Source organism: Accipiter gentilis, chromosome 31, assembly GCF_929443795.1.
Source record: "Accipiter gentilis chromosome 31, bAccGen1.1, whole genome shotgun sequence".
NCBI classification, from domain to species: domain Eukaryota; kingdom Metazoa; phylum Chordata; class Aves; order Accipitriformes; family Accipitridae; genus Astur; species Astur gentilis.
In genome coordinates, this window is record NC_064910.1 from 10870650 (window position 1) to 10882912 (window position 12263).

Sequence of the window (12263 nt, forward strand, 5' to 3'; positions counted from 1 at the left end):
TGAATCATTGATTCAGTTTAAGCCTATTACTTCTCTGCAGGCTGCAGAAAACAGCCTGCTGCCATTTCTTTGTGCTTAGTCTTACCACAAGCTTGTAATTATATAATTCATTTTTACACAACAACAACAAAACCCCTAATCAGCTTTCAAGCCTATTAGTTTCCAGTTCAGGTCTCAGTTTAACAATAAAGTGCTTTGGTTCGTTCATCCTTTCATATTGAGCAACTGCCACACTCCACCTGACCCAAGCCCCAGAACTACTCCCAGTTCTGCCCTAATGCCACCAGATCAGATCATCAGATAAATATTTTAGTTTCATACTTCTGCCCTGGAAAATGACCATCCTACTGCTTTTAGCTCTCCACTGTAGGTTAACATGTTGCTTGTGAACTGGTAATGCTAACCTTGGAGAAAACAGCTAGTAAGTGGTTTTAAGACTGAGTAAACTCAGCTTATTTCTAAACTGAGTTTCGAGTTGCTTGGAGCTGTCAAAGCTTATCCAGTCATGCCTGTACCTACAGCTCCACAGATTCCTGCCAGGAGGAATTCCAGCTCCGAGACACTGAGCTCCCCGGGGCTGCCCCAGGAGCACTCCTCAGCAGGCGGAGGCAGAGGGTGAAACCCCTTTACTGGCAACAGAGTAGGTGGGTGATGCCCCAGTCCTCGTGGCAAACATCCCACTCTTCTGAAGGGTTAGGCTGTGCCTTTAGTAAAGTTTATTTTTAAAAACTTTACTATTGCATGGGAGTGGAAGGTCCAGGGATAAGCAGAAGCCTCTTGTGATCTGTTACAGAACAGCTAGAATAATTTTGAGGTAGGCATTTAATTAATACAACTTTTTCATCTTCTAACAATGCTTTGATCTGGGGAATGCAGAAGCAGTATATGGCTCTACAGAATAATTCCCAAGACTTATTTCTGAATGTCTGCAGGGCTTCATCACTGCTCTACCCATGAACTGATCATTCCATATTGAGTGGTTTTAAACCAGTAAAGGTAAAAACGATCTGGGAAAGGTGATAGTTACTTAAACTAAAGCAGCTGTAGTACTAGAAGCATATAACTGTGAGAAGTAATTTGAATACCTGTAATGGCATAAGTGCAATTAATACAGAGCAAAGTTTACATCCTTTGGACAGTCAGGTTTTGGAATAACTGCCAAAAGGTAAAATTAGGTTGATTATTGTAACCAAGTGCTTTCATACATGCATAGTATCGTTCTCCAAATAAAAAGTGAACTTCTACAAGAAAAAAATGTACATCCATCTTTGCAAATTTTCTTGGACAAAGGCCCAGGATGGACCACCTTCCTTTTTAGAAGCACCTTTTTCTCCTTCTTACTGCTGCCTCTGACCCACACAGCTATGGCATCTTTGTTGAAGCATGCAGCTATCAATAACTTTTAGCAACCTGAGGGTCGTTTTGTTTACATTTGATGGTATTCCCTTCTCCTTCCTTTCTAAATACCAATAGCGAGGCTAAATCATGTTTTGTTCTGTCTATTTGTGCAGTAGGGTTTTACCAATATGGGTGTTACTCGCTCCTGAGGAGACTCTTTCCCACGGTCCATTAGGCAAAACCGCACCTACGCACCCTGGGCTCCCCTCCCTTTCACTGCCTTAAACTGCTCGACGCTGCTGCTTCTCTGGGGTCTAAACACAAATTCCTACTGAAAAGCCTGGCTCACAGATGCATACAGCTGAAATCCCGCTCTTTGGCTAAGCCAGCGGGCACTTGGTTTCTCAAGATCTGCGCAGTGAGGGACCCGGGTGGGAGCCGGCGGCTGGAGCTCTGCGGCCGCATCCAACCCCGCAGCGGCCGGCTGGTGCGGCACCCGGGAGGAGGCTGCCTCCGGCACGGCGGAGCACACCGGGAAAGCTCTGCTTCCCACCGAGGGCAACTCCTGTTTGCCGTTTTAAAAGCCACCATTGCGACACAAGACAAACTTACTGGTATAATAGGACAGAAACAATTTTCTGTAGAGGATGACTAGTGTACAGCGAGAGGGGGGGCACAGCTCAGCACCGAGAAGAGCTCTCTCCTCATTGTAATATAAAAGGCTAAAAGCACTGCTAGAAAGACAAGGCTGGCATTTCTAGAAAAAGATAGGTATGTTTCAGTACTGCAATTGGTATTGAAAATTTCACACCATGAATAAAGTTTCTGTCTATAGCTGGGGCATGTGTTTGTTTACTCATCCTTTCTAGCTTAAAGCATGTTTTCAAGATAGCTGTAGTCTTACCTCAGGTTATGATTCCCTGTTTCAGATTGTATGTAATCATTTAGTATTTAAATATTATTTCTTGTCTCATAACAAGAAAGCAGACTTGGTTTTGTTTAAGATTTTTAATAGAGATGGACTTGATAATTTTATTTCATTGATCAGATGGCTCGGAACATATAGTGTATTTAGAAAAAGTCACATTTGCAAGCATTATGCTACACAAAACTGAATGTAAGCTGTCACATTTTTTATTCTTAAAACAAAACAAAACCAAACCAAAACAGCTCCTAACTTCAAAACCACACATGGCTTATGTTACTTCAAGTGCTTTGCAGAAATCACATTGTCTTGGACTGTGGATTAGTTTAGCAGGAGTAGTTTTTACTTCATGATCCCACTCTTGGTTAGGGAAAAGAGAAGGTAAATGGATTAACAAAATTCAGTTGCTTTGAGAATATTGAATTCAGTCATATCATAGGTGTGTTAATCTTGGAACAGAAGCTATGTTAGACTGATAAACACTTAAACATCCTTTACCGATTATATTTTAGAATACACAGAATGGCTGGGGGAAAAGAAAGACAGCGGGCGGAACGTCTTTAGCTCTTCAAGTACAGTTTAATTCTGATCACCCTCTCCTATCATTATTTCCACTCCTCCCTTGTTTGACGCAGTTCAAATATTCAGCTGACGTTAGCATACTGAAACTTTACTGAGTACCCCTTATTTTTAGAAGGAAGCTCCCACATATTTGAGGAAAACATATTGCAAAAAGCAAGAGAAGAATGGTTTATTTGGATTGAACAACAACAACAAAAAAGTTGAAAATAAGTAGCATTAAAAACATCAATCCTTGGGCCTCCTGAACAAAGGGGCGCGGTAGTTGTAGGCAGGAAAGAGCTGTTATTTTCTTAGATCTCAGTTTTCCAAGATAACACTTGGTAATGTTGAAGAGTCCTTTCCTCATTAAATAACAGTGACAAAGAACAAATAAAAGTTCTGAACTTCATAACTTACCTGATTACAAGCTTTCATGTCTTCCCCCAGATGCTATTTATTACTATTTATTACCTATTTATTACTGCAAAACCTGACATGCTTCTCACTTTCAGGCCCACTGCAGAGCTTCTCTTCTTGACTGCAGGATGAACTTTGGCGCAGGGGGCAGTTTGCTCTCACTGAAAGCAGACGGAGGTACCTGCACCGCCTTGTCAGCCAGCTCACACTTTGCGTATACGGTATGAGAGTGAACTAGTAAAGTCACACTCCCAAACGTAGGGCACCCATCCACTTCAGCCAAACTTTCTGTGTGGAGAGGATCAAGAACTACTTCTTCCTCAAACAAGTTCCAGTCTCTTTAAAAACCTCATTGTTGACCAGAATGGACAAGTACAGTCAAAATGCAGCAACTCTTAATGACTGGAGACACTGCTTCCAGCTATTTGTAAGGAAACAAGACAACAGGAATAGCATAAGAAGGGTTTCAACTCCTTCAACTGGCACTGTAGTATTTCATGCTCAGATTTGCTGACTGTGGATGATACTGCCATCGAAAAATAAAGTGACTCACTGCATGCGAAGTACAGCAAAGCCCTCAGATTGCATCACTGGGAAGAGGAAGACCATCCCTGCTCAAAGAAGGTCACGCTGTGAGCAGAAGCCTTGCCAGTGATTTCACAAGCTACCGAGAAGTGCCCATTTCTTCAGTGTTATGGAAAAAGTGCAAAGTGCGAGAGAAATATTTAACCTGAGGTGCGAGTTCCTGTTTTCACTGAGCTGAAAAATAAACCCAAGGCTAACTGGTCATCAATTTGTATGTAACTAGTGTGGTTTGGTGTAAAATGTGTGATAAGATAATGCAAGATAAATAAGACTGTCCACTAGTCTCTTACACTGGAATTAGCAGTCTGCCTAGGCTTCACCTCAATGTCCTCTCTGAAGGCAGGCAAAGCATCGCTGCTTTGGACAGTACTAACGAGCAGCTTCTGCACCGGACCCCCAACTCCCCAGCCCGGCGTGCAGGTACAGCAGAGGGGTTAACACAAGATGTTTGTTTCCAGCATTCATCTCTTTCATTGGAAAACTCAGACTAGCTCACTGTGTGTGTACGAAGGGAGAAAACCTTCCCAGCAGCAGTACCTGACTCAGGCTAGCAGGACATGCTTAGGGAAAGCAATGCAACAGAAGGCGTCCCTAGTCCTCCCCCAACTCCTCAGCTGTTGGGGGAGTGCCTAAGGCAGAGGTGAGGTTTGGATTGTGTTGAACGGCTATCGGTGCCACTGGTCTTGTCAGAAACGCTGATTTTTGAACTTGTTGATACACTTTTGAACAGCAAGTTTCACTGTTTGGGGTAACAACATTGGCTTTGGTTTTGATTTGCTGCTTCATGTTAGCCAGTACCCCCTCATTTTTATCTTAGTAGCAGGTGAATCGCCATTCCCTGTTCTCCCTTGCCATACCATTTTTATATTTACAAAACTCCTTTGCCGTCTCTTCTACCCCATTGAAGAACCCGGCGTCTACTCATCATATGAAAATTTCACTGTAATTCTGGTTACCTTTTTGACCTGCTCTGTGGCTCTTCAGGTTTTTTTTTTAATGTCCTTTCAAAGATGACCAAAGCTACATGGGATGCTGATGGCAGGGACACATAGGGGATTTATAGAGCAACAGAAGATTTGTTATTTTTTACTTCAGTTCCCAACATTGTTTGTCTTTTTAGAAGACAGGTTTCCTGCTGTGTGTTCTGAACACTAACCAGAATGATTCCAAGCTCTTTCTTACAAGGAAACATCTATTTTATAGGCTGTTGCACTTGTATAACTGGAGGTGCTTTTCACTAAGCACTACCCTGCAGTCAGTGTTGGGTTCCGTCATCCTAAGTAACTGAATATCCCACACATTTTTCACTTTCCTACTCACTCCCTTCTCCAGATCCAGCAGAACAAACCTCTGGGTGACACTGCTAGCAAGTTTTCTCCATTGTGAAAACTGGTGAAAAGATAAGGAACAGAACCAAGAATAAATGGTCAGTTAGTAATCCTGATAGATTCCTCTTCCTACAGCAACTAAGCATGAGCTAAGACTTCTTGCCAAAGCACTTTCCAAATATCATCTTATAAAATGAAGTGTATCATCCAGACCTCCTTTGTCTGCGTGATCATTCACTCAAAGAAACAGATTTATAACTCCTCTCTATCACAGCCATATTGACATAAATCTGTATTTTATTTTTCCATATAATAATGTTTACTTTTAGTTGTAGCTTGCAGTCCTTCCTAAAATAAAAGGATATCGGAGCAACTGTTGGATGCTCCCAGGTAGGTGTCATTAAGGAAGGAAACTCTCAATAGGGAACTCTCAATCAATTCTGTACTGTGGGAAGAGGGCTGAGTTGCTAGCTTTTCCTTGAGGAAAGACCTGCCAGCATCAGCCCTTTTCACTTCTGAGCTGAAATATGGAGTTTATTTGTATATATCAAGCCACAGGAAGTTTTGCACCACTATTAATCAAATAATTAGAGATGACATATTTCTGACTTGACTATGCATGACAAACATGATTATTTGTTCTAGTGCAGCGAATGATATAACTCGACATAAAACAATGAACTCCACAAAAGCTAACAATGCCTTGTACCTGCTACTTCCCAGTGACTCCAAGATCTACTTGAAGTAATGGAGTACTAAGAAGAAATGGAAAGATGAAGTACTTTGCTGACCTAGAATGGTAACACCATCTTCATACCTAACCTGAAACCTGTTGACAGAGCAGGAGCTCCAAGCAGCACTTGCATTTCTCCTCTTGAGAAAGGAATGTGTGGATGAAGCCTTAATCAGCACACTCAGACAAAGCTGAAATGACTGCAGTATCTTGTCCACACAATTGAATGTTTAGCTAAGTATGTACACAAATCAGCCAGTGGCAGAAAGCCCAGCAGGTATTTATTCCCCCTCCTCCACTACTACTATCACCACAACTTACAGAGCTTTCACAATATTTTGCTTTTCCTCTCTTCCCCACCCACTGTTTTAGTTAAACGATAATCCCTTGCCACTTAACCTCATTAGGACACTGAGCTCCCAAACTAGGGCTCAGAGAACCTGCACACCATTGTTGCGCTAAGTGCTGAAGACCAAAAAAACCAAACCCTGACACTGCAGAGAGCTGCTGTCTTCCTTAAATCCTCACAGCTTAAACTGCAAATTCTGGAGACGGTTGCTGCTGTAGCTATCAACACTATGAAGAAGATGTCTCAGGGGATACAGTATTATATTCCAGTTCTACAAACCTCTGCTTACAGTAATTACTTCAGTGTTGTTAAAGACATTTGGTGCAGTATTACCCAATTTCTTGCACACAAGAGAACATTATCTCTAGGAAGGATAAGATTTAATATACGTTACAGCCCTCCCTGATACAGTGCTTGGCCCATCTCCAGCTTGAACCTATCATACCACGCAGGCCTTAGGTGCTTTGGTAACAAGGGAGCAGAAGTTACCAAAAGGTTTGGACAGACCATCTACCATAACAGTCTTGGTCAGGACAGCATGATATGCTTTGGATAGCTAGTGCATTTTTATGTTCAAAGGAACCTTAAGACACCTCCTGCAACCTTACTGATATGTTTGTATGTTAAATAACAAGAGGGCAAGAGTTGTGAGCATGGTAGACTGATGGAAATCAGGTTAAATGCTGCTTCTGATTTTGTGCTTTATGATCAGATCAGAACTAATAAACAGAAAACCTGTAGCATGCATCCTGTAACTGCAAAGGAAAGGCACAGCAGCCTGTCTCCCTTAAAGGAAGGAAGCAAATTTGGGACACCCTTAGATGCTTACGTTCTCCCTGCTCCACCAAAACCAGCTATGGGTCATATCCCTTTCTTTACTTCCAACATCCCGAACTAAAATCAGACAAACTTATCTCAAGTAGCCCCCTGTGCTGGAAGCTATTATTTCACAATGACTATTACTAATCGGCTGATACTATCCAGAAGAATACCTTCTGGTATTCTGATTTCTGGTATTAATCTGTGTCAACACCAAGACATTCAGCCAGGCAATTTAGGACTGAAATTCAGAATCAGACAGTGGATGATAACCTCCTTGATTAAACTAAAATCTGGAAATAAAATTCATAAATATGTTATAACATGGAACTGCATGACCTACTTCTCCCTGCCTCTGTAATAACAACTTCAGAGACTTTACTAGTTAAAAAATAAATCTAATCTATTTCTCATAGCCTAAAGTTAAGTATTTTAACATTGCAGCAAAACCCTTTTAAGTTGAGCATTCACTTTCTCTGAGGGAATGCAAATCTGTTCTTTTTTCTAAATAAAAGTGGGAAAGTGACCTTTAATTACAGTATTTCAAATTATTGCCATCTAATTAACCAAATTTGCATAAGCTAGCAACGTAGCATAGCTTTGACATTGTGCTCAGGCACAAGAGTGAAGCCTGACTATTCTATCCCCCCCCCCCCCCCCCCCTTTTAAAATACACACATAATGTGTTTATATGGGATGATGCTTTCAAGCTCCAAAAGGTTAAAAAAAGTGCAAGAAACTAGGGCCATCAGAAAATTAAATGAAAAAGCATTACGTTAACAAAAGCTAGGACTAACCCAAACATTTTTAATTCCCCTAGGACAAAGATTGCTGCCTCTTTGCATGCACCAGTATAAATCCCTTCTGGCTCATACTACTGTACATGAACCTGGGAGGGACACTGGCTTTATCCGCATCAGCATAACCAGGTATTCAAAAAGCCACGGCTTCTCTCCCTCCCTGCAGACACCTTTCTACACCACCAAGTTTCCCAACATAGACAGTGCAGGCAACAAGTGAAGTCCTTTATTCCAGTATAAGTTATTATGAGCTGTCTCTCCCAGTTAAGTTTCAGTCCCTAGATAAAGCTTCAAACCCAATGGCATTTTGGAGGTCTGCAAGTCCACGTGGGGTGGTGCAAAATAGATTACGATCAAGAAAGTAGCATATGATAAAGGCATAGTGGATAAAGCATCCAAACCAGATAGATCATTTTATTACCTGAAAATCTGAACTGATTCTAGCATTTAATCACTTTGTCACAACTGTTTAATTTCCATAGCAAAAGCTTGTATAAATTGCAAGTATCAAATGAAGATATGAAATTTCATTTGAGTCTGCAACACAAATATGATTGGCCAAACATTTACAACCTGTTTGTATGTATGCACATTTTATAAGGCACCTCCATATTTACCAGACTAATGTTACCCTAGAACTGCTTTCAAAATTACTAAAGGCTTTTTAGATTCAAAAAACCATAGTAGCAATGCAAGATTATTTTGAACATTTTTTTTAAAAAGTTACTTTCCTTGCTCTGGAGTAGAAGCAAGTCAGTGCTTCCCTGTGAAAGCCTTTGATTTTGTGATCAATCAGGACAGGGTAGTTTAATTACTTTTGCATTATCCCATTGCCCCTGTTTTAGGATAAGGTATGCAGAAGCCTACAAAAATTCTCAGCATTTAGGACTGCAAGACTAAGAGTAGCAATTGTTTACCATGCTGTTCCCACAGTAAAGCTGCCTGTTTAAGCCATTTCCTGGCTTTGTAATTCACTATTTCCTCCACACTTTCCTTCTCTTTCACTTTGCAGGGTTGTTTCTACTGGAAGTTATTTTTTAGAAGGACACTCCCAAAAATCCCAGGCCAAGAAGTATCTGTGGCTTCTCACTGCACAGTATTAAACTCTCCTCCCCAAACTGGGGAAGCGAGACCCTCCTCCTGCACTGCAAATGAGATTTGCACAGGCTGCTTCTTACAAAGAGCATTTTTCAGTGTAGGGACATTTGAAATTGTTATTCTACATGTTTTTCTCTTAGGAATGTGCTCAAGCTACTCAGCAGCTCTGTCCTACTTTCTGTGACTCCGATTACAACCGAGATTGTACATAGCCAGTTTGGGGTATTTCCTGCCTGCTTTCCTGCTGGATGGTCTGTGCCTCTTGGTCATGGTTTATCTTCCCTTGCTGCTAAGACTCAGCAGGTCACGAGTTCAGTATTTTGGAGAGGAATACTCCCTGCTGATGTATCTGTAAGTTCTCTGGTTTCTCCCCCAAAAAGTTTCTCCCCTCACCCGCATCTTAAAGAAAAGCACATGAAGTCGAGGCTTCTGGTTACTCAAATTCCATTCCCACACTTGTGCAGAGGCAGAGACCATCTCTGCCAAGGCTGAGGTCAAGATGTTATTCCTGTGAGCTGCTTCAAACAGAGTTAAAAGAAACACTGAACCTTTCTTTGAAAAGCATGTGAAGCATATTAGCTTCCAGGGTTTTACTGTTACGAATTAGACTCAGAGAAGCTCCTCTGACTGATACTGTCTGAAGAGAGACAGCAATTCAATTTATATTGAACTTACACAAGAAGGACCACACTTTCCATGCCAATCTACAAATTGTCTCACTGATTATAAAGATTAAAATCACAGGATCTGGCCTTCTAGTTATTATAAGGTGCTCACGCTATCTAGACTTCCTACCATGAGGTCTTTCCCTCTCCCCAGGAGTAAAACATAGTAGCTATCATGTTAATAGTAGACATCATTTTAACCTTTGCTATATACTTGCTTCAGATCAGCTCTTTGGAAGTTCAGCCAAAAAAGCTTAGATTTCTTTTCCCCCTTCAGTTAAAATTTCTGCAGTCCTTTCCCCAAAGGCAATTCCTTCAGTGTAAAAAAAATAAAAACTATTTTTGGTTTCCTTTCATAGGCCAAAAAACTTGCATCCTTGGAATAGGGCTAGACTTGGTTAAGTACCAAGTATGTGATACTTCACCCTTCTTCAGTCTTTATCAGAAAAGGTAGCTTACACTGTACCCTTCTTCTGCATAGCAGACATGTAACGTACAGCATAAACACACTTGTCATAGCGTTCCTCCTTTCTGATAACTTGAGCTCAGAGTATCAGAGCTACTGCTGAAGCCGATGGAAGCAGCACTTCAAACACTTCTCACAAACAGCACCCTGGAAAATCCAGTGTTATGCCTGTGTTTGTAGTGAGGCTGCTGTGGTACTGCTCTTAGTCACAGGATCTGCTCATAGCTACTCAACTTTAACTGATAAACCGCCTATAGTCCCATGGAAGTTAAGAGAATTTGCTCTCTTGCACACAAAAAATGTGCAGCATTGTACAGGTGACTCAAAACATGATCGTTTCTCACACATGCTGAATTAACTAGCAAGCAAAGCACAAAAATGCCAGTTTTCTAGGTATTTTTTGTGTTCTTCCAAATTCTGTAAATTAAAATCTTCCTAATCTCCCCCCCCCCCCCCCCCCCCAAAAAGAGTTTAGATAACTTCTTAGTCTGTTTAAATATGATGTTTGTACTGCTTGTGGATTGCTGTGACCTTTTACACAAGTAAATTAGATTTGTTTGCATGGGAATTCAAGCCACTGCAGAACAGTCTTGGCTTGCTTCTGTGAAGCACTGAAATACGATTAGGGACTTCATTTTGCCCATCTCCAGGGACTGAAGTTAGCAGATTCCTGGCAACTTCAGGTGAAGATTTTCAGCAGTAAGTTGACAATGCAGCAAGCAGAAAAAGTACAAGGAGAAATCCCTCAGTCCCAAGTACAAGGGCAGCCACATGAGCTGCAAATCCTATGTTAGTATAGCAACACCTTTTTCAGTGAAGACCATCATCTTACAGGTTTTCTTTTTCAATTTGAAGAGGATATTAATATGTACTGATTGCTGTTCATTACAATCTTAAGCTGTGTTTTCTATTCAAAACCTCACACCAAGTTTATAAGAAAATACCCATCTCCTGGTATGGTTCGGTCAAGTTCTTGCCAGCTCAGGATCTTACTGGAAAGGAATTGAAAGTATTAAACTATGCTTTCAAAAGGACATACACAAGAAAAAAGCATCTATTAGTTGGTGAAATATGCAGTGTTTCAGGACGAGGAGGCTTCTTTTGGTTTTTCCCACCTTTTCAGTAAAGGAGTCCCTTGGGAATTTGGTACAAGGATCAGTGTCAGCAGTAAGAGGCTAGATGTTTTAGCTTACCTTTTGTTGACAGTGAAGTCCAATTTTGGAAGAAGACTTAAAATGAAAAATAGATAAAAATCAAGGAACAAAATGCATTGTTGTAATATATAAGTTAAAATTAAGCTTATGTATATGGGCCTCTCCTCTCCATGTTGGATAAGCTTTTTAAGTAATTTTTGAATGTGAATTAGAGTATTATATTCCTCACCTCTCACCAGTGATCCATCTATTTTGGCTGCTCTTTCACAAACACATTTTGGGCTTACTGGTGAACTTAATTCAATTGTATATTTTTGCTATGGGAATTAAAAACACAGACAGAGAAGCACCTGCACTGGGATAGTTTACGGATGCTTTTAAGAAATTCAGTCTTCCTGAGAAAGCTAACAAAACAGAATTTCTGCTTCTGGAATCTGTACCAGATCTTTCTTCCAAAGAACAGATCTCTGTCTGCATAAGGCTCTGTTTTTCAGCCAAAGTAATTTGGTAAGCTTCAGCTTCAAGCTGCATGTAAATATTTGCCTCACTGTATTAAGTCCATTTTTTTTGGATAAGTTTCACTGTCTCAACCCAAAATTTGGTTCATATGACTCAGCTAAAAACTCTAATTGTTGTAGAAGTCTCAAGTCCTCACTCAGCATTGACAGCATGGGTCCCAAAGACTTGTCCAAAATGAATGCAGTTGTTTTTGTAACGTAGGAGGAAACTACTTTTTCTACTGTCAGAGCACTTAAAAACAAAAACAACAACAACAAAAAAACCACAAAAAAACCAAGCCATGTAAACAGTATAACTAGCATGGATCATTGCTATCTGCTTTGTCTTCCTTGAAAGCAGATGAGAAATGAAAAGGAGTTGTTCTGCTCAGAGATCTTCACCAGAGTTTGTTACTCTTCACCATTTAAGAGCAGAGCTCAGACTGTATTGGTCTTCCAGTTTTTCCACAAAAAGGCTTCTGATTTTCTCGTGTCTCTTAATAATGTCGGACAGTCATTATAGATCAA